Source organism: Mauremys reevesii, unplaced genomic scaffold (genome assembly GCF_016161935.1).
Source record: "Mauremys reevesii isolate NIE-2019 unplaced genomic scaffold, ASM1616193v1 Contig66, whole genome shotgun sequence".
Classification (NCBI taxonomy): domain Eukaryota; kingdom Metazoa; phylum Chordata; order Testudines; family Geoemydidae; genus Mauremys; species Mauremys reevesii.
This window is the reverse complement of record NW_024100880.1, coordinates 261,511-288,319: the sequence shown is the minus strand read 5'-3', so window position 1 is coordinate 288,319 and position 26,809 is coordinate 261,511. Positions and strand designations below refer to the sequence as shown.

The following is a 26,809-nucleotide window of genomic DNA, read 5'->3' as shown; positions in this document are numbered from 1 at the left end:
ATCACCAAGGAGAGCACTGTTACCAGCCATCAGTGTATGAAGTTCAGTTTGGGGAATACTGTTTCTCAGACGTCCCCCTGCCTGGTTCCACTGATGACTAGTCTGCACTTTACATGATGAGCCGGCCACGTGGTCAGAGAAACACAGAACAACTGGCACTGGGACAAACAGTCAATTCGGGAGTGTTTGTGGGGAGAGGGAATCATGTGAGTGTCTCTAGGGCAGCGGTTATCATGTTCACTCTATGTGCAGGGCGGATACAAGCAAATGCAGCCCTCTGTAAAGGCAGCTGGGGAAGAAGAGCCCCTCCCTTGGCCCAGCCCTGCCGGAGCTGCCGTGGTGGGGGAGAGGCACCTCTCCCCTGACCCTGAGTTTCTGCAATGAGAGAAGGCTGGTGAGAGTCCTCTCCCCGCACCAGAGCCCCGGGAGAGCCTGCACCCCAACCCCCCATCCCTGGCCCCACCACAGAGCCCGCACCCCAACCCTCTGCCCCAGCCCTGAGCCCCCTCCTGCACCCCAAGCCCACTCCAAAGCCCACTTCAGAGCCCACACCCACAGCCAAAGCCCTCATCCCCCAACACACCAACCCTCTTCCCCAGCCCTGAGCCCCCTCCCATACTCTGAACCCCTCTGTCCCACTCCCACCACACAAATTTTATTATGTGCACCAATAGGAAGGTGATGTGTCACACATCTCCTCCATATTGGTGCACATAACAAAATTCATTCCACACATGGATGTAAAAAATTAGCGGGAACACTGGTTGCAACGTGGCAGCTTTGGCAGTGCCTTGCCAACTGCTGACAAAAATGTGCCATCTTAACACAACAGAAAAACCAACAAAAACCTCCAACATTCCCTCTGTAAGCTGCAGCGGCCATGTAACAATCATGTAACTTCTGGAGTGCATCCATCACATGGCTGGGTGGGGAGCAAGGCTGGCGTGGCACCTGGGTTGGGTCTGTGTGCTCGGCCCTCAACTTGCCAAAGCCGCAGTGGCTCCTCTCAGGACCAGGAAATGGGATGGATGTGAGGCTTGCCAGCAGGGAGAGGTAAAAGGGTAAGAACTGGGGGGAAGGGCTCCTGGCAGGAGATGGTAGGGGACTCCATCGAGGGCTGAGGCTCCTGGGGGTGGGAGATGGATGTAGAGGCTCATGGGAAGTAAGAGGCAAAAGTGGACTTGAACTTCCCCCAGCCTCCCACCTGCACTTCCCTCTGCCTGGGGGTGGGGGTGTCGTCAGGCTGCTGGTAGGACAGGGGCACCTAAGAGGAGAAGAGGAGGGTCAGGGGAGTGGTGGGAGTAGTGGCCAGTTTTGCTGCATCTCGTAGATGGCAACCCTATTTCTCTGGTGCTCTCACTATCGAATCTGAGGCTACATCTACAGTACAAATGAAGAGTGTGATTCCTCTGCTCATGTGCACACACTTGTGCTAGTTCTCACTGAGCTCGTACGAGCATTAATAGCAGTGTAGCTGTGACAGCACATGTAGTGGGAGCAGGGGCACAGCTCAGCTGTGCCAAGTACGTACCCACCAGTTGATTTGCCAACTCCAAACTGGTTGGCCACAGACCTGTAGCAGTCTGGGATAGCCAGGTTCCAGTAGCTATAGCACCCCACTTCTGGTCTGGCCTGCCCCCCCCCAATACGTGTTGGGACACTGGATGGTCCAGGCAAGCTGACCCCACAGCTCCAGGAACATCCGCTTCTTCATGCAAAAGTTCCGCAGTCACTGCTGGTCGTCCCAGGCCCACCTGACAATGTCATCCCATCAGTCTGTGCTTCTTGTCCTGCTACAGAAGCACCAGTTGACATGGGGGAATCCATGGTTATGGAACCAGGCATGAGCAGCCTCAGCTGGGTTGTGACTGGAACATCAATACCCCTCTCAGAGACAGGTACCTTCAGCAGGTCAAATACCACCACTGAAACATCCACCAGCATCTTGCAGATGCTCTGTCTGACTCGCGAAAGAGGACTGACAGCATGAGCTGGAGAAGTTCTTCCACTCCATGCGGACGACTCCAGCTCCTGGGAGCATGCAGACCCAAAATAGCTTGGTTGGTTATATTGGCAGGCTCCAACCACATCCGGTCAAGCCATACATATTGGACAGAAAAGTTCTCCCACAATCCACTATGAACCAAGACTAGAGCAGCTACGATTGACAAGGGTGCTAGAAACCCTGGGATATGCCCCCAGAAGCGGAATGTTTGATTCAGATCTGCATAGCGCCATATGCATGCATCAGCACAGTCATGAGGCCTGGGTTTACAGTGCAGTATGGAAGCTCAAGCATGGGCTTGTAAACACTGAGTCTGCAGGTGCGGGTCCCACAGGCCCGGGGTTACTATGCAGTGTAGACATAGCCATGGAGACCAGGCGAGAGGGTTGGGTGTCTGTTTCCACATCTTTCACACAAGGGTTTTGAACAGCACAGGAAGTTTCACATTTTTGTAGCATTCAACATTTTCCAGTTTTTCTTTGAAGTGAAAAGAATTATTTCAGTTCAAGTCAAGATGAACATTTTGGAGGCTTTCTGATCTGTAATTTCCTGCATCCCTCCTCGCACAGTTCTTTAAAGATGGTTGCAAGAATTGCTACCCTCCAGCCCTGCAGATATTATGAGAATTTATTTTGGTTAGTTGCTCAGCTGCTTCAATCTCCACTTCACAGTCTAAGACTGGAGACTAGTTGCTCTTATTTTTTTCCAATATGTTCCAGCACTTCCTCCTTAGACACCCCAGTTTGACAGTCCCTCATTCTCCTTTCTTTAGGTTCCCACAGAGATTTTCCTCTCTTATTCCCTGAACCACTCCGCACAAATTTTCTTCTCCCTGAAGTTCTCCTCTCCTCTGAAATGCAGGATTCTCCCTCTCCCCTCACAGGAGTTATGGATTACACTGCTGCAGGGAGACCCTCACTTTGCACTGGTGCAGCATGTGATCTGGGAACTCGCACCAGTGTCACTCACATAGTCACACCAGAACAGATTTCCTTAGTGGAGAAGAGGCCTTAGATATGGCTTCTACCTCCTCTAGACTACTCTGAAAACGTCAACCTAGGATTTTAGGAGAAACCATGACAAGCTGTCAACTCTAGTGATCGGTTCATCCTCTGAAGGGATCTTCACACCAAAAAGGGTTAAAGATTTTTTTGGTTTCATAGAATCATAGAATATCAGGGTTGGAAGGGACCTCGGGAGGTCATCTAGCCCAACCCCCTGCTCAAAGCAGGACCTAAATCCCAACTAAATCATCCCAGCCAGGGCTCTGTCAACCCTAATCTTAAAACCTCTAAGGATGGAGATTCCACCACCTCCCTAGGTAACCCATTCCAGTGCTTCACCATCCTCCTAATGAAAAAGTTTTTCCTAATATCCTCTGATTTGTCTAGGTCCCTCTGTATCCTTCCCTATGCTGCAGTGTATCTACCACTCCTCCCAGTTTAGTGTCATCTGCAAACTTGCTGAAGGTGGAATCCACGCCATCCTCCAAATCATTAATGAAGATATTGAACAAAACCGGCCGCAGGACTGACCCTTGGGGCTCTTCGTTTGATACCGGCTGCCAACTAGACATGGAGCCGTTGATCACTACCCATTAAGCCTGATGATCTAGCCAGCTTTCTATCCACCTTATAATCCATTCATCCAGCCCATACTTCTTTAACTTGCTGGCAAGAATACTGTGGGAGACCGTATCAAAAGCTTTGCTAAAGTCAAGGAATAACAAGTCTACTGCTTTCCCCTCATCCACAGACCCAGTTATCTCATCATAGAAGGCAATAAGGTTAGTCAGGCATGACTTGCCCTTGGTGAATCCCTGCTGACTGTTCCTGATCACTTTCCTCTCCTCGAAGTGCTTCAAAATTGATTCCTTGAGGACCTGCTCCATGAGTTTTCCAGGGACTGAGGTGAGGCTGACTGGCCTGTAGTTCCCCAGATCCTCCTCCTTCTGAGGTTTAAACGTCTCAGATTAGTTTTTTATATTGAAACCATTAGTCATTAGTGATAGGACATTTCATCGCTAGAGTCACAGGTGCTCTTATTTAATCAACCAGTTTGCAAGAAACCCTTTAACGACGTTGTAGAGAGCAGCAGTGCACAGAGCAGGGCTAATCCAGGCAGAGGGGGCACAGCAGCACCCATAGCTCTCTAGTCGCTGTCAGATGCAAAGATGTTGGGGAAGCAGGAAGATGCAGCATGTTACAGAATTCAGACCAAAGATTCTTCTTTACTGCAGACAGACATTTGTGATGACAAAGGCCAGGCAGGACGAGCTAATTCCCCACTGACCCGTACAAAGCTGTACTGAGTTGAGTTACAGGAACACAGAGCGTGATGCACTTACTGTGAGACAGGGAGAGTCCGGAGAGAACTTGGGAGCCAGCTTCCTTTCTCTGCCTCCATTTTCTCACTATTTAGACCCACAACTACAAAGACAAGAAAAGCCCAGGAACCAGAACCAGCAGCGCTGGCTCCCTCTCTCCTCACCCTGCAGAGTCTGCATTAGAGAGACGGTTGCCAACTTTCACGCAGTAAATAAGCACCCTGACTTTCACAATAAGCCAAAAATCAAGCTGATCCCGTTTCAAAACAAGGGCAAAACAAGCCAATCCCTAAGAACCCCAACACTCTATGTGACTAGATCCCCCCGGTGTGCAGTCTGGGACTGTGGTGGGCCTGCTGTGCCCCCTGACTCTCTTCCCCCCTTGGCACTGCTTGTCCTTTGCCTCTGCTTGCCCCTGCTTGCTGGGAGCCAATCAAAAAAAAAAAAGAAGAAGAAGAAGCTACAAGCACAAACTAGCCCTTTTCCTGGGTTTGTTTCCCTGGGTTTGGCATGTCTGGTTAGAGAGTGAGAATAACTCCGCCCGTGAAAGTGAAACTCAGAGCAACTCACTTACAGTGTTAACCCTTTACTCACCTCAGCACAGTCCCATCCTCTTGGACTCAGTTGTGCCTGGATCTTGCACAGCGGAGAGCCCACAAGGAGCTTCCCCGGAACTTGCACAACCTGTGTAAGGGCCAGGAAGAATTGCAGTCCCCAGGGCCGGTGGAATGACCAAAACAGCTACGCTGCCCTGCCGAGTTTGCTGCAGGGCGCTGCCCTCCTCCGCCCCCTACAGGGCGGCCAGAGCAGCAGCAGCAAAAAAAAAAAGGTGCCATGCCGCCTAGGATTGGGCGAAAGCCGCCCCCTAGAATCTGCTGCCCCAAGCACGAGCTTGCTCTGCTGGTGCCTGGAGCCGGCCCTGGCAGTCCCTGTGCTCAGGGTAGCCCGAGGATTTCTCCCTCTGCATCACCTCACAGGGGCAGGAAGGGTGGAGAGGTGGGGCTGTGGCACCAGCCCACAGTGAGGGACTGGCACACACAGGGTGTATAGCACCTTGAGGGGGCAGCAGAAGCACATGAGCTGTCACAGGTAAATGGAGGGGGCCGGGCAGAGGTACCCAGGGGGCAGCAGAAACACATGGGAGGACTGAGGGGTCAGAGGCACATGGCAGGAGCTGCGGGTCGTGAGGCCCCTGGCAGTCACCTTGGGGAGGGATTAATGGCTCCAAGGGCTTCTTTGGCAAAGTTCAGAAGAGAGCTGCCACCTGAGAGAGGGAGCTGTTCAGGTGGAGTGCAGATGTGGGTGCTGGGGACCTGGGGGATCCAGGCTGAGCCAACCCCTTGGCTGGGGAATAGAATAGGGAGATGGGGGGTGGGTTTTCCTTACCAGTGAAAGGGGATCCAGGCATTACAATTGGGAGGCAGATATGGAGGAAGCTGGCAGTGTGGGGACTAGGGCGGTGTCAGTTTCTTGCCCACATAAAGGGGAAACTATGGGTCTGGGGTGCTCACTGGGCAGGCAGGGACTTCCCCATAACACATGGGAACCCCATCCTTGCCTTGGGCTCTGCCTGGGAAGGGTGGGGCCCGTGGCTGGGTTTTCCTTCCCTTGTGCAGCTTGGGGGCTGGTGCGGTGGAGGCACCTGCTCAGCTGCCCCAGAGGGGGATGGGACCTACCTCTAGAAGGGATGTGTGCAGAGAGACTGGGTACCTGTAAGACAGGTGGGCGGGTGCAGAGTGAGAGGCTCTGTCTGTATCCAAGGGTCGGCGGTGCAGTAAGTTGTGTCTGTGGAATGAGCGTTTGTGTGGAATAGGCATGTGGGCAGAAAAACAGGATGGCGTGAAAGTGGGAGTGCTGGGTGAGACAGCTGGAATGGATGCACCCGCTGGCTGTGAGTAGGACAGACAGACTATTGATACATATTTAAGCACATATCTATAAATAGAATCTACTGGTTCTCTGCTTGCAGATGTTGACAAATCCACCTAGTATCTGAGCAACTCACAATATTTTTTAATTTGTTTCTCATCCAACACCCCTGTGAGGTAGAACTATCACATGGAGACAAGCCCCTAAATTCTGCTGGAGAATCAGGATGGCGCTCCCCTCTGTTCATTCTCTGCCGCAGGTGCAGAAGGAAGAGATGTTATAATCCCTGAACCGAGGACCCTGTTACTGCTACATAGGGAACATGAGAGTGAGAGGGATCTGCTGGCTTCAAGCAAGAACCAGCCCAAGCAGTTCCTAAGACAAATGCTGAAGAAATAGGCAGGGGAAATGTCTCTCTCTGCAAAAGCTTTCACTGCCGTGGTACATGCAGTGGAAAATTCCTAGATCTGCACCAGTGCAGTATTCACATTGTGCCTTGCAAAGATCTCACCCGCCTCCTGAGAAGCCCTGGATGGCATTTGAGGGGCCCCACTTCACCAGTTAATCCTTTGGCCATGCTTTATTCTCTCCATGTCTCCTGTCGGCACCACTCACCGATTGTCACAAGCTGCCTGCAATCAAACATGATCTTGGGATGACCTGCCATATCACACAAAGGCAAGGATGTTCCCATTGCCATGACCACATGCTGGGCAATAATCTTTCACAAAAAATGGCCATTGGGAGGGGAGCACATAAAGGGACACAGATCTCAGCAGGGTGCATGGGGAGAGGGACAGCCATGGAGCAGGGGGCACTCTCTACCCATTCCAAAATGCAGCCGGGGTCTCCCATCTTCTGGTGTTGCCAGATGCTCTGTGGCTGCAGCTTGGAAGAGGAACCATCCTGACTGCATAGAACATGGGACACCCTGGGGATGGGGATGTTCTAACAGCCCGAGAACAAGACCATCACACCCCGACTCAACTTGGCTTCTGCTTTAGAGTCTGGGGAAACCACCATCTTCAGAATAAGCACACAACCAGCCCAGTCACATCCTACGAAGAGACCGATGCAGGTATGACGTGGAGGTTACTTCTGAGTTACCTTTGTCACATATGGCTGAATCCAGCTCCTATTAACATCAATGGAAAGACTCCTTTTGACGGCTTTGGATCAGGCCTACAAAGCCTGGGTGACCCTGTTGCTCCAGGGCTTGCTACAGAGCACTGTTGGGTCCCTAGTCAGCTCTGTGTTTGGCTGTTACATGAGGAGGGGCACCTGCAGCCTGCTCAGCACCCACAGGCAAGTCACTGGTAACAATCGAACACTAGCCCCACAGGAGGCCTCCCTTCCCTCAGCGAGGCTCTGGCAGGCAGCTGTCTCTAGTCAGGTCCTGGCCCCAGCCAGACATCTCTCACTCTGGGAGCAAGGGGTCTAGACTCCGTCCCAGCCACCTCAGCTGGGCAATCCCCCTTTAACCCTTCCCTCCAAGCCTCACCCCCTCTGCAGGTGTAGCACGGCAGGGCTAATCAAGCCCACAGTTACCCTTTCCTGACCAGTGTGAGGTTTGCATCCCCTGTCACAGTCCATTCCTGCCCCTCTGCAGTCAACGGGAGTGTTGGAGTGACTGCAATGGCAGCAGTACCAGGCCTAGAGTGGATGAAATTCCCTAATGAGGTTTAATACGCTCTTCACACCAGCTTTGCTCAGACACAGCTGTCTGAACATGGGGCTGTGCGGGGGAGAATCACCCAGAGTGTGTTAGGGGCAAATTCCACCTTGAGTTACCCCCTGTGCAGCCCCTTTGGCTTCTGCAGGAACCACCCTGTGCTACGAGGAAGATCCTGGGTCTTGTCTTGTCCATGTGTAACTTCTGTGGTTCAGGGGAGCTGCACGGATGTAACTGAGTGCAGAATTTGGCCCTTGTGATCCCCCCAATCTATTAAGTACATCCTAGTTCTGTAAGAGAGGAATTAACATGTCAAACTATCCAGGGTTAGCAGGATAAACTACGCATGGCCTGCTCCAATTGCACACACATTGAAACACAAACACACACATTGAAAAATCCAATTCATGGCTCCTGAACTAAGCAGCCCTGATATGGAGGGAAACAAATATTTGCTTCTTCAGAGGCAGAAACATTTTATATTCAAAAGTAAGACGCACTTCACATTTCCCAGAGAGATGAGGAGCATTTAGAAATGGGCAGGTGATACTTTCTCTGCACTCATTGTTAGGGCTTGTGCACACTAGCACTTATGTCAGTAGAACTTATGTCCCTCAGAGGTGTAAAAAAGCCACCGCCGCCCCCCCGAGTGACACCAGTCACACCAACCTAAGCACTGGTGTGGACAGTGCTATGCTGGTGGGAGAGCTTCTCCTGCTGACATATCTACCGCCTCTCACGGAGGTGTTTTTATTGTGCCGACGGGGGCTCTATCTCCCACACAGAACATCTTCACTAGCCGGGCTACAGCCGCGCAGCTGCATCAGGGCAGCTATAGCACCTCTAGTGCAGACTAGCCCCATGTCACACCTCAGCCAGGCATTACTAGTCACTCCACGCCCCTGGAGGCAGACAGGGTCTATCAAAATTCACCACCACGTGCATAGGAAGCTCAAATTTATGTCCAATAACTTCTCCAGTAGTCCTGGGGTTCCCCCTAAAACATCTCACCCCCCTGTATTATTTTCAAGAATTTCCTCTCTTTTTATAAGACTGTATCATATGAGAAAACTGTACAAGCACCACTCAGAGTATAATGGATCTTCATCTATAGTCAGTGCGTTATCTAGTTTAGGACTCTCCCTAAGGCCACCTTTCGATTATGGGGTGGGGTTCTGTTGCAGTTGCAGAACAGCTGAGTTTTCAAAGTGCTTTAAAATCCACTTGTGTAAATAGCAAAGCCTGAAAATTGCTAGGCTGGTAGAAGGTCCAGGGTAGAGTTTGTGGTTTAAATTTGGACTTATTTGGTCAAGTGGTTCCCACGTTACATCATCCCCCATTCACCACAAGAACAACCTTCTTTTAAAATGCAATAATTAACACTTTTTAGCACAGAGCTAGGGAAAGTCCAGTCCTCCTCCTGCCCAGGTCCAGCCCACAAACAAATACACACCCTCTTTGTCTCACTGAAACCCAAACTCTGTGTGTTTGGGGGTATTTTAATTGTTGTATCTGTGTGAACAAGTCAGTGGCCCTGAGCAGAGTGAGTTTTCTCCAGCCTCCTCAGTTAGTTGTGCAACAACTTTAACGGGAGAAGCAGCATCTGTTTGGGCACATGAAACTCCTGTTAGAGCCTTTGAAAATGCCAGGTGATCAGCCATGTCATTAACAATTTCTCTGTCCTGCTCCTTTGTTTGTCACTTACACCTGCACATTCAGGGCCAGTTGGTGCTCACCCACACCACCTTTCTGAAAAAGCCATGAGCTTCCAGAAAGGTGTAAAAAGGCTGTCATTTCTGACTGCATTAGCTTCTGCAAGTGTTGACTATAATGGATAAGAAACTGGGACCATGAAAAGATGTCTGGGAACAATCAGAGAACTCTCCTGCCCCTGAAGCATGGGAGAATTCTTGGGCATTAGCACAGACTATAACAAGAAACAAACTCTAAAGTGCAGCGTTATTTCTTGGTTCATGATATTTATTGAACTCATCAAAACTGAAACGTACATCCAGGAAAAACAAATGTTGGACCCAGATACAAAAAATGCCAATTTCATAAATATGGGTTGGGGTCCAAATGAAAGAACTGTTGGAAAGAAAGAAAATTCCCCTCCGGATTCAAGGATGGTTCTTGAGTCTCTCCCCTGCACCGACAGACACTGAAAGGGGATGGCTACCAGACTCCTCCATCTCACAATCTCACATCTGTTCCTCCCCTAGGCCCTGACCCCCTTCATCCCTCCTTCCTTCCCACCCCAACCCATTAACTCCTCCAAGGTCAGTCCAAGCACAGATCAAACCCAGCTCCTACTCCTGAGTCTCTTGCCCCCAGGCAGTAGGGTTGGCCCAGACAATCTTTACCCAGCCCCCTGTCATAGATGCTAAAATATGCTGCTGGAGACACTGGAGGTTGCAGGGGTCCCTCTAAAAAGAGGCAGATCCCCACACTGCCTGGCTGCTGTCCCAGCTAGTGGCAGGGCAGCCAGGCCAGAGTTGCACTGGCTTCCACTCAAACCCTACCATATCTCTATGACCAGATCAGGTTTTATCACTTTCACAGCATACAGCTCTGGTCTTGTTTCTTCATTAACACTGTGCTGGGACAAGCTGCAGGGGAAACAAGGAAAGAGGGGGACATGTTAATTCTCTGCAGGTCCAACGTCTGATTCCTCCAGCGTCTGAGGCCCAAAGCACTGCCCACCACTCGGTTTAGTATTATTACTCCTTGTATTGTGGTGGTGCCTAGGAGCCCCCATCATGGGCCAGGATCCCATTGTGCTGGGCGCTGCACAACCACAGAACACAAAGACGGTCCCAGCCCCAAAGAGCTCACAGTACCAGCTGCCTGCCAAAGCCCCCGGATCTGTGTCACTGTCACTCCTCTGCCTGCTGGGCTAACTGCCAGCGGGTGCCTCTCACTTGTGGGAGGGGAGGAGAAGCGCTAGTGCAGTCTGTAGCCTGGCCTGCTCCCCCACACCCCACTCACCCTGTGAGCTCTGGGCAGGGACAGCAATGTCCTTTCTGCACATAAAGGGTTGGATTGTGCAGCCCTTGCTCAGGGCAGTGAGCAGCCCTTGCTCTGGCCTGACTGACACGGACAGTCCCATTGATCGCTGTGGGGTACACAGTGGAGCCCGCAGCCATACACATGACACACCATAGCAACAGCTCCTGTGGCTCTGGTCCTGTGGGGCTGGCTGGGCTTGGCTCCCGGTCCAGGCGTTGTGACCTCAGTGGTTGCAGCGCTGCTCAGGTTTGGCCCTGACCAGGGGTGGGGGAGGCCCGGAGGCAGTAGCCAGGCGAAATGTGTGTCAGTGGTGCTGCAACCCCCTGCACCAGGTCACACAGTCACTCACACAAATTTGGCCTGGCCGAGCCCATCATCACGATGGAGGAGTGGCTGGGCCAAGCCTGAATGGGGGTGCGACCCCAGAGGTTGCAACACCAGGAGAAAGGAGCCAACCCCAGCCAGCTCCATGGGACCAGAGCTGCTGGAGCTGCCACTGCAGGGTGAGTGTGGGGTGGGCTCTGCCACTCCCTTAGGGCAGCACCCAACGCTTCCCAGTGCCCACCCCCCTTGGGGGCAGCACCAACCCCCCCTCCCCAAGGGCCTCCCATGGAAATATTTCTGTAGGTGCCCCTGGAGCTACTCAGCGCTCACAGGGAGCAGGGGCTGAAAAATCCAGCTCACAGAATCTTGCCATGGAAGCAGCAAGATCTCAGCTCTCAGTGCTGCCCAGGCTCCTCACACCCTCTCCCCATAGGGCTTCAGTAACAGAGTCCTTGAAGGGGGAGAGTTTTCAGCAGGGATGCAGACTTGTGGGGCTGCAGAGTTGGCCTGACACTGCTGAAATGCAGGTGGGAGCTCAAAAATTCACCATTTACTAAGCACATTTGCAATCCCAAAGCTCCACAGAACTTGCTTCTATTTCCTCCCATCTGACTTTCATCTCCCCTAGTCGTCTTTTCTCTTTTCTCCTCCTCAGTCTCTATGAATTTTTTTAAACAGTTTCCCATTTCCCTCTCGGGCTTATGGCCTAGTGACTTTACCCCCTTCACTTCTAGCTGTAGATTTAAAACACTTGGCTGGGTGGTTGTTTGGGTGCTTAACCTAATGCTCTTCTGTGTGCCCTTCCACTCTTCCTTTCTGTTTCTCTATCTGTCTGTTAGTTTTTGTCCCAGGGTTACCTATGACAAGGGCGGTGAATGTGAATGAAGAAGGTTCCTTTAATTAAATTGTGGAAGGATCCTAAACTAGTGCTCTCAGTCTTGTTTACTGAATAAAATACCAGGAGGTTCTGATATAAAAGTAGCTGCCTTCAGAGGGCACTAAAAGCCGCTACATCAGAGGTTCTCAACCTTTTTCTTTCTGAGCCCCCCAACATGCTATAAAAAACTTCACAGCCCACCTGTGCCACAATAACTGGTTTTCTGCATATAAAAGCCAGGGCCAGCATCTGGGGGTAGCAAGCAGGGCAACTGCTGGGGGCCCCATGCCACAAGGCCCCCCACGAAGCTACATTGCTCAGGCTTCTGCCCCAGGTGGTGGGGCTCAAGGACCTGGACTTCAGCCCCATGCAGTAGGGGGTTGGCTTTCTGCCCTGGGCCCCAGTGAGTCTAATACTGGCTCTGCTTGTAGGCCCTCCTGAAACCTGCTCACGGCCCCCTAGGGGCCCCGGACACCTGGTCGAGAACTACGGCACTACATTACCCAACTTTTAAACTTGTAACATGAAACCAATCAGCACAGCAGCGGGAGAAGAATGAGAACCGGTTCTTGGTTGGGGCTTGGACGGTAACACTGTGATTCTAGTGAAAACAGCTTCATCACAATATAATTAAAAGGAATCCAGCTGTAACTTACCACAGTTTCTGCAGTTTGCAGGTGGGATGTTTCAGTCCCTCACACAGCAGCTTCATGCCAAAGTCTCCCATTTTTTTCTCCTGCAGATTCAGCTCCCTCAGGGTCTGGTTGGTGCTGAGAGCAGAGGAGAGCTCCCTGCAACAAGCAGCTGTAAAATCGCAGTCCCCCAATCTGCAGAGGCCAGAGATACAAAGAGGAAACCATGCATATTTTTGCCCCAAACACTGATGTCAGTGGGTCTAAAAGGAGATTCTTCACTCTGGACATGCACAGGTAGATCCCATTGGCTCTACAGGTCCCGGAGGGTATTCTTTTCCATGTGCACCTGTTGTATCAGTTACTGTTACTCCTGGGGAAATTCTGCGCATCTGCAGATGTTCAGAATTAATTTGTCTTGAATAATTTTGTATTTTCCCTCATAAAAAACATTTTGGGTAAAAAGTGCTGCAGTTCCACCTTTTGCCCACCAGAGGCCGCTCTGGCGCCAGAACAGCCAGCTGCATTCATGCTCTAGCTCCACAGCGGCCTCTGGTGGGCAGAAGGTGGGACTGCAGCACTTAGGCAAAATGTATTTTATGCAGGAAAATACAAAATTCTATGCCCAGTGCTGCAGAAATCCCCCAGGAGTAGAAGTTTATCACAGCACCCTGCCCATGGAGCCAGGTTAGGACAGAGTGAGGCACACAGGGCTGCTGGGGGGGGGGGTGTCACAGACTGGGTTCAGAATGGCTAGTGTGGTGGAGGGACAGACTAGAGCACGGGCTCAGGATCTAGTGGGGTGACAGCGCTGAGCCTGGGGACAGGGGAGGGGGCTGCAGGGACCCATGAGGATGAAGGGTGTGAGGATAGGGGCAGATGTGCCTGACTGAATGGGAAAGGCTTGGGGTCAGCCAGGGTCTGTATGGGGGAGACTTCTCAACACCCGAACAATTCCCCTAACCCACCCCAAAGAAAAACCTCCCATCCACACCCAACACCTGCCAGGTTCACTCCTAGGTTCCTTCCCTCTCCCTCAGCTCCTCCATTACCCCTGGCTCCCCCAAACCTTTGCACTGCTTCTGGCAGTTGCAGTAAATACAGTTCTGTATTGTCATTTAAATGAATTACACAAAGTTCTGTATTAATTTGCCTGGTAAGGAATCTATTTGTAATAAATAAATAAATAAATAAATATGCCAGAATCTTTTTTGGGGGGAGTCTGTTTGTTACAGAGATACTTGCTGACAGGTATTTTGAAATAAATTAAAATAATTGTTACTGGCATGATTGTATGGTGTTATTTTGACAGGATATGCAGAATTTTGCAGAATTTTTAATTTTTTGGTGCAGAATTTCCCCAGAAGATAGTGTGTATTTCCCTAAGGAATGATCAGCATAGTTGAAGGGAAAAGTATACTGAAGGGAAAAGTATACTATTTCTAATCAATTGGGAGTCCTAACAATATCCTATAACAAACTGCTGGTTCTGTTCTGGGCACTCCACCACCTAGAATGGGATGAAAGGAAAGGACAGCTTTGGGGTTGGTCCTGCTTTGAGCAGGGAGTTGGACTGGATGACCTCCTGAGGTCGCTTCTAACCCTAATCTTCTATGAATCTATGACTGGGCCCCAGGTTAACCTGAGAGAGGAAGGAACCCCGAATGACAAGGAAAGAGAAGTGACATCGTGGGCACAGAGGGGATCAGACTGATAGTGCTGGCCAGTGTGGGTGAGGGTGAGCAGCAGGCTGCAGGCAGCAAGGGGAGAAGGCTGAGTAGCAGCATCCTGAGAGCCAGGACAAAGAGGCAGGTGGGAAGGTGAGAGCTGATCAGGGAAGCGGGCTGTGGCTGGCAGGGGCTGGGAGCAGCCTGCAAGCAGGAGGCAAGAGGCAATTGCTAAGGCTGGGTGATAGGAAGAAAATGCAGAGGGACCATGAGGAGATCAGAGATGACAGGGCTGATCTCTGGCCAGTGGGGCCACCGACCAGCCCTGAATTATCTGCCATGAGAAGGATGGGCCGGAAGGGCACCCCACAGCCAGCTCTCAGTGACACTTGCTGGCTGAGCTGTGTTATCAGTAGCTGGGTGACACTGCAGGTTTAGCCTGAAATGCCAGGTGAGGAGCAGAGGGGATCCCAGCCCCTTTGTGGTAAGACATTAATACTGATGTTATTTATTCCTATGCGTTGTTTACAGCTAAGGGAGAACAGATACGTGTTTAATTTTCTTCTCTTCCCAGCCCTTTTGGGAAAGCTGGAGAGATGGCTCCAGGCTGGGGGAGGGGAGAATGTTGTTACTGGGTTTCTAACATCAAAATATGCTGCATTTAGGGTTTGCTAAAAGCCACTGGACTGTGTCCTCAGCTGCACCATGTTCACCCTCAACACAACTGACTAGACTTGTGGATGAGGAAACCGGCTCTAAGTCACCTTTCCACTCTCCTGATCCTGGGTCGGATACAGAATCATAGGACTGGAAGGGACCTCAATAGGTCAGCTAGTTCAGTCCCCTGCCCTCAAGGCAGGACTATTATCTAGACCATCCCTGACAGGTGTTTGTCTAAGCTGCTCTTAAAAATCTCCAATGATGGAGATTCCACAGCCTCCCTAGGCAATTTATTCCAGTGGTTAACCACCCTGGCAGTTAGGAAGTGTTTTCTAATGTCCAAATCTAAACCTCTCTTGCTGCAATTTAAGCCCATTGCTTCTTGTCCTATCTGCAGAGGTTAAGGAGAATATTTTTTCTCTCTTCTCCTTGTAACAACCTTTATGTACTTGAAAACTGCTATCATGTCCCCTCTCAGTCTTTTCTTCTCCAGGCTAAACAAACCCAGTTTTTTCAATCTTCCCCCATAGGTCATGATTTTTAGACCTTTCATCATTTTTGTTGCTCTTCTCTGGACTTTCTCCAATTTGTCCACATCTTCCCTGATATGTGGCTCCCAGAACTGGACACAATACTCCAGGTGAGGTAAAGTAGAGCGGGAGAACTACTTCTTGTGTCTTGCTTACAACATTCCTGCTAATACATCCCAGAATGATGTTTGCTTTTCCTGCAACAGTGTTACATTATTGACTCATATTTAGCTTGTGATCCACTATGACCCTCACCTTCTCTCGTCGACATAGCAACTTCCTCTCCCTACGTTGATGGGAGAAACCCTCCTGTCAGCGTAGATAGTGTCTCCACTGAAGTGCGACAGCGGTGCTCCTGCAGCATTTTAAGTGTCAACCTGGCCTTAGAGGAACCTCAGATTTCTGTGTTACCCCAGTGGCTGTGCCACCTAGGATCTGACACAGCACCATGAACTCTGCCCCGCCCCCTCCTGCCCCAACATACGTCTCCATGACCCTCCATACACACTGTGCTGAGGCAGGGGGATGGGGAGAGGGGTGGTGTAGAGTTGGCCACACATGGTTAACACTACCTAAGAATTACCCTGTGCCAGGGAGATCCTTGGCTACCCCTTGAGGGCAGCTGCCCCCCAGCTGCTTTGCCCTGATGAATACGGCCCAAGGATTGAGGGTTTATTTGATTGTTAATTAGTAAAATAAAACCAATGAACACGAGTGGGTCTCTGTCTTTTCCTCAAGAGCAGTGTGGGGCTGCTCCGTGAGTGGGTTCCATGCACTGTAGGATATTGTGATCCTGGTAAAGAGAGCAACACACAACACCACCGTGTTAACAGGCACAGACTAAAGGGAACCAGCTGTTACTTACGATAGTTTCTCCAGTTTGCAATTTGGATGTTTCAGTCCCTCACACAGCAGCTGCCCTCCGGAATCCCCCAGGCTGATCTTCCACAGGATCAGCTCTGTCAGGCTCTGGCTGATGCCGAGGGCAGAGGAGAGATGCCCACAACAAGCAGCCGTGAGAGCACAATCGGACAACCTTCAGGAGACAGACATACAGAGAGGGAAATGATCATTTGTTTATGTTCCATTAGCTTACAAAAAGTAAAATGGTGTAAGTCAAATTAGCCCTCCCCTTACCTGAGCTTACACATTTTTGCACCTTCTTCTGGCTCCTTGGTTTTAAGCGATCAGCTCAGACTCCCTTACACAATTGGGCACTAGGTGTAAATAGGTGCTGAGGAGTCTAAATTAGGTCTGGTCTACACTACAGTCAGGTCGATGAAAGGCAGCTTAGGTCAACCTAACTATGGAAGTGTCTACACTTAAATTTTGCCCCCACTGATGTAACTGCCCAGTTACACTGACTTAATAACTCCTCCTCCATGAGCAGTGTAGAGTCAAGATTAGCTAGGTCAATGCAATGTCAGTGTAGACGCTGCCTTACTTATGTCATCTGTTCCTGGCTTTCAGGAGCCTTCCCACAATGCCCCACACCGATAGTACAATCGATACAAGCACTCCTGGTGAGAACGCGCATGGCTGACACACAGAGCAAAGTGCAGACACACACAAGCGGTATAATCACTGTGGCAGTTGTATGCAGACATAAGTTAGGTCAACTTAATTCTGTATTGCAGACAGGACCTTAGTCTAGGGCATTCTGAGTGTGAGCGACTGATTGAGAGCAGCACAGGCCCTAAGGCTTTCCTAGCTGGACTATTGTAATATCCTCTGTGTGAAAAATACCTCCATGGCAGTAGTGGGATTGTATCTCTCTGGGGGAAACATCAAAATGTATTTTATTTGCTTTTTACAGCAGTTTCTGGAGAACAACATTATTTGTTTCTTCCCAGCATGTTTGAGTTAGTGGAAGCCAGTCTCCAGGGCTGGGGATGCTGCAATTCTAAAGGAAGGGACATGGCCGCCATGTTTGTGTCAAGCACCAAAGAAAAAACTTTTATAACAATTCAGGAACAAGTGATTTCCTAGTCTACAATGGTAAAGTGCTAAACTCCAAACAACTGAAAAGCTGCCTGTATGGGACCCTATTACTGATTGCTCGAGAAGAGATATTCCCCCACCCCTACTTACGGCTCCCTGCTGACCTTTATGAGGGAATCAGGTGACCTCTGCTCAGGTGTGCCTAACTAGGCTTGGCTGGCCCAGGTCTCTAGCCCTTAAGGGGAAAGCCACCTTGTTAAACTAGCCCAAAATACCACAGAACTCACTTCCATTCACTCACATCCATCTCATCTTCCCTCCTCTCACTTTGTTTCTTTTCCTTTCCATTCTCCATTGATGAGGAAGCCAGGCTGCAGCCCATTCTCTCAGAGTGGTGGATTTAAACCCTGAGCCAGCTGTCTGTGCTGGACTGAAATAGCACCTAACCTCATACTCTAGGGGTTTTATCAACTAAAGAGCTTCACAATCATTTACAGCTGCCTGGGATTGTTCCTGACCAGCCAACTAGACCTGCAGAGCTAACTGGACCTGCCAGTGCTGCCAACACCTGTGAGAGCTGCTGCCTGGAGTGACGGGCAGGCTGAGGAATAGAGGGGTGAAGCACGAAGTACTTACCAACAGATATCTGCCCCTAGAGGTAGTTCCTGGCTGAATCACTCTCTTTTTGCCCTTTCCTTTTTTTCCTCCCTCTTTCTGTTTCTTTGTCTCTGTGTTAGGTATTTCCCAGGATTAGCTCTTGTGATGGTGGTAAAGGATTTGAATGGAAGAGGGTTATTTTAATCGAATTAGGAAAGTCAGCTATAACTGTGTTCTCCTTCACACTTAGTGAGTAAAATAACCTGAGTTTTTACACTAACTTGTACTGCATTTCCAGTATCTGAAGAGCCACTGTGTGATCTAACTTCTTATCTAGTATAATATGATCCATTTACATGGCAGGGGGTTTTCTTTCCCACTCCTTTGGAAGATGGTAGGACCCAGATTTTTAAAGGTATTTAGACGTTTCATCTTCAGAGCCTAAATCCCACTGACAGTCAATTAGACATTACAACACTGAGTGCCGCAATGCCGAAATACCTTTAAAAATCTGGGCCATGGTGCTTTTCAAAGGTTGTTGGTGCATTCACACTGATACTGTGATCTCAGGAGGAAGAGCTGAAAACACAATAGTATAACGTTAACAGGCTCAGTCTAAACGAAATCAGCTCTTACTGTATTTTCTGCAGTTTGCAGTGTGGATGTTTCAGTCCCTCACACAGCAGCTGCACTCCTGAATCTCCCAGCTTGTTTTTCCACAGGTTCAGATCTGTCAGAGTCTGGCTGGTGCTGAGAACGGAGGAGAGAGCCCCACAGCAGGCAGCTGTGAGATCACAGTCAGACAACCTGCAGAAGACAGAAACATACAGAGAGGGAAATTACTATTTATTTATGCCCCATTCTTTACAGAAGAGTAAACAGTGTAAATCAAAGTAGCCCTCCCTTATCTGAACAGACACATTCTTACAGCTTCTTCTGACTCCTTTGCTTTAACAGATAAGCTCAGACTCCCTTATACAACTGAGGATTAGGTGAAAATGGGTCTAGAAGAGTCTAAAATTAGTCTAAGGAATTCTGAGTGTAAACCTGAGGGCAGCAGCGCCACACAAGCTCTGGAGCTTTCCTACCCGGAGTACTGCAATACCATTTTTGTGTTTCATCCAGGACCCACCAACTTTGTCATTTTCACTCCTGTTTTGATGACACTTGGGGAATTTTTTTTTATCCATGGCTTCAATAAATGGTGGGGGTTGGGAAGCAGTAGTGCAGTGTAAGAGCCTTTTCCTTCACCTCCTGCTCCAAAGATACCAGTCTGAACCCAGGTCAGTGATTAGTTATTTCCTGGTTTTATGTGAGAAATATCTCCATGGTAGCAGCAGGACTGTATCTCTCAGTGCTCCGACCAAGGTTCTACTACACATGCTTCTTATGCTGCTCCCCTACCAAGCTCTCAGTAACAGATTCCTTGAAGGGCCTGAGTTTCTCAGCTGTGGTGGTGATGCAGGTTTGGCCTGAAGCTCCCTCTGAGAGCAGGTGAGGAAGTCAAGACCTTCGGGTGGTAAACATTAACATTATATCTGCTCATTTATTTATTTTTATAGCTGGTTCTGGTTCTTTTCTTCCTGGCCTGTTTGGGAGAGCTGGAACCAGTGCTGCCGATGCTGATGTTCTAAGGAAAGGGCCAGGGCAACCATGTTATCTTACTGTCAAGCACCAAAGAACAGACTTTGGGAAAAAATTCAATCCTAACTGTGTTTAATCTGCAAAGCTAAGAGGTTCCAGTACAAATAACTGCGGACCCTCACCTTGATGTGTGTCTGAAGGGAACCTATTATTGTCTCACAGAACCCAAATCTGGGTGAGGTATCTAAGACAGTGTAAACAGCTGGATGTTTTGGAAACATATCACCAGCCCCCCAAAATTCCATAGAACTCACTTTCATTCACCTGTATCCATCTCTCATCTTCCCTCCTCTCATTTTGTTTCTTTTCCTTCCCATTCTCTGTTGGTAAAGGAGACGGGCTTGCAGCCCAGAGACTTAGCAACATTCTGTTGGAGTTGTGGCTTTAGACACTGAGCCAGGTGTCTGTGCTGGATTTAAATGGCACTTAATTTAATACTCTGGGATTTTTATCTGCTAAAGAGTGTGATTAATTCTTGAGATGGTGACTAGTGGTTCTAATCAAACTGCACATCTATCATTGATTCTCATTCACATTAAATGAGTAAAATAACCCAAGTACCTCCATTAAAATATACTACATTTACAGTGTGTTAAAAATAACTGTGTGACCCAACTTTTATCTAGCAAAATTTGACAAATCTGCACAGTAGTGGGTCCTTTTCCCACTCTTTGGGAAGACAATAGGTGCTTTTCAAAGACTGTTGCTGCATTCGCAGCAGTGAATCCCAGGAGAACAAGCAGAAACCACAATATTACAATGTTAACAGGCACAGACTAAAGGAAACCAGCTGTTACTTACCCTAGTTTCTGCAGTTTGCAGTTTAGATATTTCAGTCCCTCACACAGCAGCTGCACTCCGGAATCTCCCAGTTTGTTTTCTCCCAGGTCCAGCTCTGTCAGAGTCTGGTTGATTCTAAGAGCAGAGGAGAGATCGCCACAACAAACAGCTGTGAGATCACAATCTGACAACCTGAAGGAGACACATATATAGAGAGGAAAATGACTATTACTTTATGCCCCATAGTCTGTGTTGTAGGGGGGCAGAGAGAGAGTCTCAGACACCCTCAGAAGGGTTGGGGCCCTCCAGATCCCATCCCAGCTTATAAGGGAGATAAGGATGTGGGGCTGACAGATGTTCCCCACTCCTAACCCTTCCCACTTCCCCTGACATGTCACCTCCCAGTGTCCCATTCTACCTCTCCTGTCCCACTCCCAGTCTAATCCCTTCCCCTCCCACCCATCCACATTTATCTCCCTCCTCATAATCCTCCTTCCACTTGCTGCAGCCCCCAAACTCTCTCTCCCTATTCACCCCACTCCTCCACTCCCTGGTCCCAACAAGCATTTGCAGCTGTGATTTTTTTCTTTTTCAAAAAGAGTTTGAGCACTTGGAATTTTCTGCTGTACTCAGATTACATTTCCTCAAAATTAAAAAAAACAACTCACCCTTTGACAGAGACAGATTGAAGCCACTTCCTACTTCTGCCCAAGGGTGAATTTGAACTTATAACACCTGGGTGTTTCTCCACTTCAATGGCCATAATAGAGGCCTTTAAGCTATTCAGGTCCTGTGTATAGTACCTCCCTAAAATGCCTCTTCGGCTCTGTGTCTGCACACGCACAGTGTAATCAATTTGACATGATAATATTTGGAATGTCACTAGCTAGAGAACTAAACTCTTTCTTAAATAGTATTTTCATTCTGCTCCTCCAAAGAGGCAATGAGTGGTGTATGCACTAGCTAGGGTATGGGTCAAACTATTCAGATCATGTGGCCATGATCAGAGCCACGGTTTGATCCCTAGAACTGCACACAAAAAAGTTTGCAGAATTCTTCAGTTTTATGAACACTTTTTTTTTCCTGTGGGGCCCCTTACTCAACCCCTTACTCAAATGACTCCAGATTTGGATCAGTAACCTAGCTCCATGTCCCCATGAAGCACACCACATTTCAAGGGAATGCAAATAATCATGTGGCATTTAGAGCACTTAGACCTTTAAATAGACAGGCGATCTCACTCTTAACTACAACGGAGCTGGCACGCTGTTATAATATTCATAGAATCATACAAGTGTAGGACTGGAAGGGACCTCAATAGGTCATCTAGTCCAGTCCCCAGCACTCAAGGTGGGACTAAGTAATAACTAGACCTGATGAATATATATTAATATAATAACTAATATTTTGTTTTGAACAAGTCACTGTGTTCTCACTGGCCACAGCTCCTGAAGGGAAATCTAACAGATGTCGAACACAGTAAATCTACTAAGTAATAATGGATGGTAAACAGGGGTGCTGCAACCTTGACCCCCAGTCTAAAAGTGGAGGAATCAACAATGTTCCATTCTGAGAGAAATGAATGTGCCGGGCCTCTTACTGGGAAGGGTGCACTCAGAGAGACAGAGGGGTCAAAGATGCAGCAAGCCTTGAACTGTGACAGCTAGTGTTTGTTGTAGGGTTAGTTCTTGTAATGGAGGTAAAGGATTTGAATGAAGGATGGTTATTCTAACCAAATTGTGAAAGGATCTTGTAACTGTGTTTTCATTAATGGTTTGTGAGTAAAATAAGCTGAGTACCTACATTAAACTATAACACATGTACAGTGCATGAAAGTCATTGTGTGATCCAACTTCTTATGGCTTTTTCAAACAGTTTTCCTTTCCCCCAGTGGCTTAGATACCTTACAACATTCACTTCTACCTGTAGATTTAAAAACAACTGGCTGTATTTCTGCGATGGTAAACAGTACTTTCCTTTGTGTCCTTTCACTCTGCCTTTTTCTCTGCTTGTCTCAGGATTAATTGTGATAATGGTGGTAAATTAGTTGAGTGAATGAGGGTTCCTTTAATTAAATTGGGAAAGGATCCTAGACCTGTGTTCTCAATCTCGCTTACTGAATAAAAACTTGAGATTCTAACATGCAAACGTGTTGCATTTAGAACGTACTGTGAGACGTATTATCTTACTTTTTAACAAGAAAATGCAAACTATCAGCACAGCAGTGGGAGAAGAATGAGGGCCAGTTCTTGGGTTGGGGGATGGACAGAAACACTGTGATTCTTGTGAAAAGAGCTTAATTGTGACTCTGTGTTAACAAATACAGATTAAAGTGACTCATCTGTAACTCACCCTAACTTCTGCAGTTTGCAGTCTGGATGTTTCAGTCCCTCACACAGCAGCTGCATTCCGGAATCTCCCAGTTCATTCCCCCACAGTTCCACCTCTATCAGGGTCTGGCTGGTGCTGAGAACAGAAGAGAGATTCCCACAACAAGCAGCTGTGAGACTGCAAATCCTCAACCTACAGAGACAAAAACATATGGGAGAGAAAAGTTTATTACTTGATTCCTCCCTGTTCGCTGTGATTCTCTCATTGATGTTAGTGTCTGCCTCAAAAGGGAACCATACTTGTTCATTCAGAAGAGAGCAGTCACAGAGCTCTAGCAGGAAGCTGTAGGATGGTCTGTGTGGATTCCATCCACGTGCCCCTAGCTCTGTCAGTCATCCCCAGCTCCACAAGGGAACATTGATGAACTGAAGGGAGGGCAGCAGACTGCAGGGGTATTTGTAATGGGATGGAAAATCCTAACAATAGGCACTGAGGAACAGTTCAAACCCTTTCCCAGTGCTGGTACTCTGGTTCCTTTCTGCGTAAGCAAATGAAATCTAAAGCTGCTATGTAAGCTCCCCTTGTTACCCTGGATTTGAGGGGGGGGTGTACCCCAGAATTTGATCTAGCCAACTGCAACCATACTATGTCCATTCAGCCATCGTGAGTTAATAAAATAGAACACCACATAGTATAGGGTTAATCTGAAAGCAGGGCTTTTGAAGGCAAGATCAAAACTAGCTGGCAGTTTCTGCTAAGCAAAATGGGAGGAGGGGAGAGAAAAGTAAATAACTGAGACTGAAAGAAGGGGATGAAACACCTTGAGCCTGAGCGCCTCTGATATTAGACGTTTATTGAAAGTTAGGAAAAGTGATGATTTTGTAGAGGTGGTTATGACCTATGTGTTTTGTGGAAGTTAGTTATAAAAGACTAGGTAATATAGTGTATTTTAGAGCAGTCCTCTGAAGCCACCTTGAGAGACATTTTTTCCTGACACCTTTTCTCCCCGATGAGTGAGTAACTGGCCACTGTGAACCTGCTGTTAATAACTCAATACCGCTCCAGATGTCAGGTAAATATCTGGGATGTTCTAAACCTATTGCTTATGTCTGTGTTTGCTTAAATCTAATAAACTGCTGTTTTAGATATAGAGCATGTTTACTTGCATTAATCTTTTATCAGACGGATTTGCTGTGCTCCCATTGATTTATTCCTGGCACCGCTGGGAGTGAAATAGTTATGTTACCACTGCTGTGGGTTCTGAAAACCCTAGGCAGGGCCGGCACTTCCATTTAGGCGACCTAGGCAGTCGCCTAGGGCGCCAGGATTTGGCGGGGGTGGCATTTTGCTGGGAGGGCGGCAGGCGGCTCTGGTGGACTTCCCGCAGGCGTGCCTGCGGAGGGTCCGCTGGTCCCGCGGCTCCAGTGGAGTATCCGCAGGCACGCCTGCGGCAGGTCCACCGGAGCTGCGGGACCAGTGGATCCTCCGCAGGGACCCCTGCGGGAGGTCCACTGGAGCCGCGGGACCAGCGGGGAAATGGGTAGAGCCGGCCTTGCGCCTAGGGCGCCAAAAACCCTGGCGCCGCCCCTGACCCTGGGTAACACCCTGCCTTCCCCAAAACATTCCTCAGTGCCTAAAAACTAATCAGTCATGTCCGTGGAAGCCAAAACCCTTCCAAATTGGATGACAAGTTACATTATTTTTCTCCCAGCCAGACTCCCAGCTACCTATACTGCAGATGAAAGCCTACCACCACCACCACCCCCGCTCATCTGTTTAACACAACTGGATTCCTTACTCCCAGGGGGACTTTCTAGGATTAGGAGAGAAATTACCTTCCTCTCCCCCCTGTATCAGACCCACTTACAAAAGGCTAAAGGTGGGGTTTACAGTGCTTGTGAAACTAAGGGATTCACAGTGCATCCAAGCAAGTGCTCCTTTTAATAAGTTTCTTAACTAGGACACATGATCTCAGGGTCCAAGTTAACCCTCAGATAAACTGCATGCTGCTGTTTTTGTAAAGGGACCATTCAGCCTTACAAGAATAACATTTTAGTCACAGAACTGCAGGTTGGGGAATCTACTACTTTATTCAATTGCATCTCACCAAACTAAGTGTTGGGGGAAACTTTCCCTCCCAAAACAGGAAGTGAGGGAAGGCTGGAGTATGGCTCCATTGTCTAGTACTCTGGATAACTCGGTTAACTCTATGATGACCATTTCACTGCAAATTTGCAGGCTCCACAATCAAAAACACCTATGACGAGAGGGTATTCCTTGGACTATTGAACTATGGGAAGTTTGTAGTTAACCTCCATGCTTAACCCATTATTAAACTGCTACCTATGAAAGAAATCTGGGTCTGGACCACAGAATGTGACATCTTGGAAAACACAATTAAAATCTCTGCCCCTCACCTTCTCCTACTACTAGAATGAGGGCAATAACACTGACCAACCTCAAAGGAGTGGTGAGGGGATTGCACTAAATTAGGTTTATTAAGTGCCACCTAAGTGCAAAGTGTTGTTAAGGCCAGTCACTGGGAGAACGGGGCACAGACGGCAGGAATTCATGGCTCCTGGCCCTGTGTGTATTCCTCTGCTCCATATTGTCTGTAAATATAGGTACAACATTTACTAATCTCCATCCCTGTGGCCTAGTATCTGGTTTTAAAGACAGAGCATTATAGTGGGGCAGTAGCATTCCTAGTCTAGGTTAAGAATCTTCCTGTGCTGCAGGGCCTCTTCCCCGTGGGATAGCCTGCAAAGTGAAGTAGGGAGGCAGGGACTCCCCTTCATTCCCTTGCTGCCTCCAGCCAGTAGACGTGCTCCTCACAGCCCATCGGTACCAACTTCCTTCCTCACAATGGCCCCACCAACCCTACTGGTGGCATGAAGAGAGCAGGAAGAGACCAAAGCTGGTAGCTGAGTGGCACTGAGGTGTTCCTAGGAAGCCTCCTTGAGGCCCCCCACACATGCAGGTGCCCCACAATCATGCCATTCTCCCTACCAGCACTTCCTCAAAAGACAAGGGAAATTCACTGCCCAAAAACGTCATTAACGTAGTTAAGTTTGACTGATCATAGCAGAATGCTAAATGCAGGGCCGGCTCCAGGCACCAGCTGAGCAAGCTGGTGCTTGGGGCGGCAGATTCTAGGGGGCGGCTTTCGCCCAATCCTAGGGTGGCACGGCCGCTTTTTGTTTTTGTTTGTTTGCTGCTCTGGCCGCCCTGTAGGGGGCGGAGGAGGGGAGCGCCCTGCAGCAAACTCGGCAGGGCAGCCCGCGTCCTTCCCTCCCCGCCGACCGGAGCAGCGCGGAGCCCTCCTGCAGGCGGCGCAGTGGTCGGGGCCATGGGATGAGTGCCCCGCTGAAGCGCTGGCCACCCCCCCCCCCCCGTCTAGCCCCCTCCCCCCCACTAGACCAGGCGCGCACTCTGCAGCACAGGGAGTCCCCCTGCACCCTGGCTCCGGCCGCCCTGTGGGGTTTTTTGTTTTTGTTTTTCCCCTGCTTTGCCAGCCGTGCCGTTGTCCCTCCCCCTACCCCCACTTTGCTGCTCGAGCCACGCCATGTTTTTGTTTTGTGTCCCCCCACGCCTTTGCCTCGTCGCAGGTTTTTTTTTTTCCTCCTGCTTTGCCGCTCCAGCCATGCTATGTTTTTTTGTTTCCCCCACCCAGGCTTTACCGCTCCTGCTGTGCTGCAGGTTTCCCCCCCACCCCGCTTTGCCGTTCCAGCTGTGCCCTTTTTTTGTTCCTCCCACCCTGCTTTGCCGCTTTAGCTGTACCATGGTTTTTTTTCTTTTTTTTTCACCTGCTTTGCTGCTCCAGCCGCACCATTTTTTTTGTTTTTGTTGCTCCCCCTTCCCCCTGCTTTACTGCTCCGGCCGCACGGTGCTTTTTTGTTGTTGTTGTTGTCCCCCGCTTTACAGTTCCAGCCACGCCGTTTTTTG

At 49.1% G+C, this 26,809-nt stretch overlaps 2 pseudogenes; both read right to left on the bottom strand.

Annotated features, from left to right (window-relative positions):
- The window catches only part of LOC120394566, a 41,384-nt pseudogene extending 39,440 nt beyond the window's left edge, over positions 1–1,944 (bottom strand).
- A 7,909-nt stretch (positions 1,945–9,853) lies between these two features.
- Positions 9,854–26,809, bottom strand: part of LOC120394564 — a 51,050-nt pseudogene continuing 34,094 nt past the window's right edge.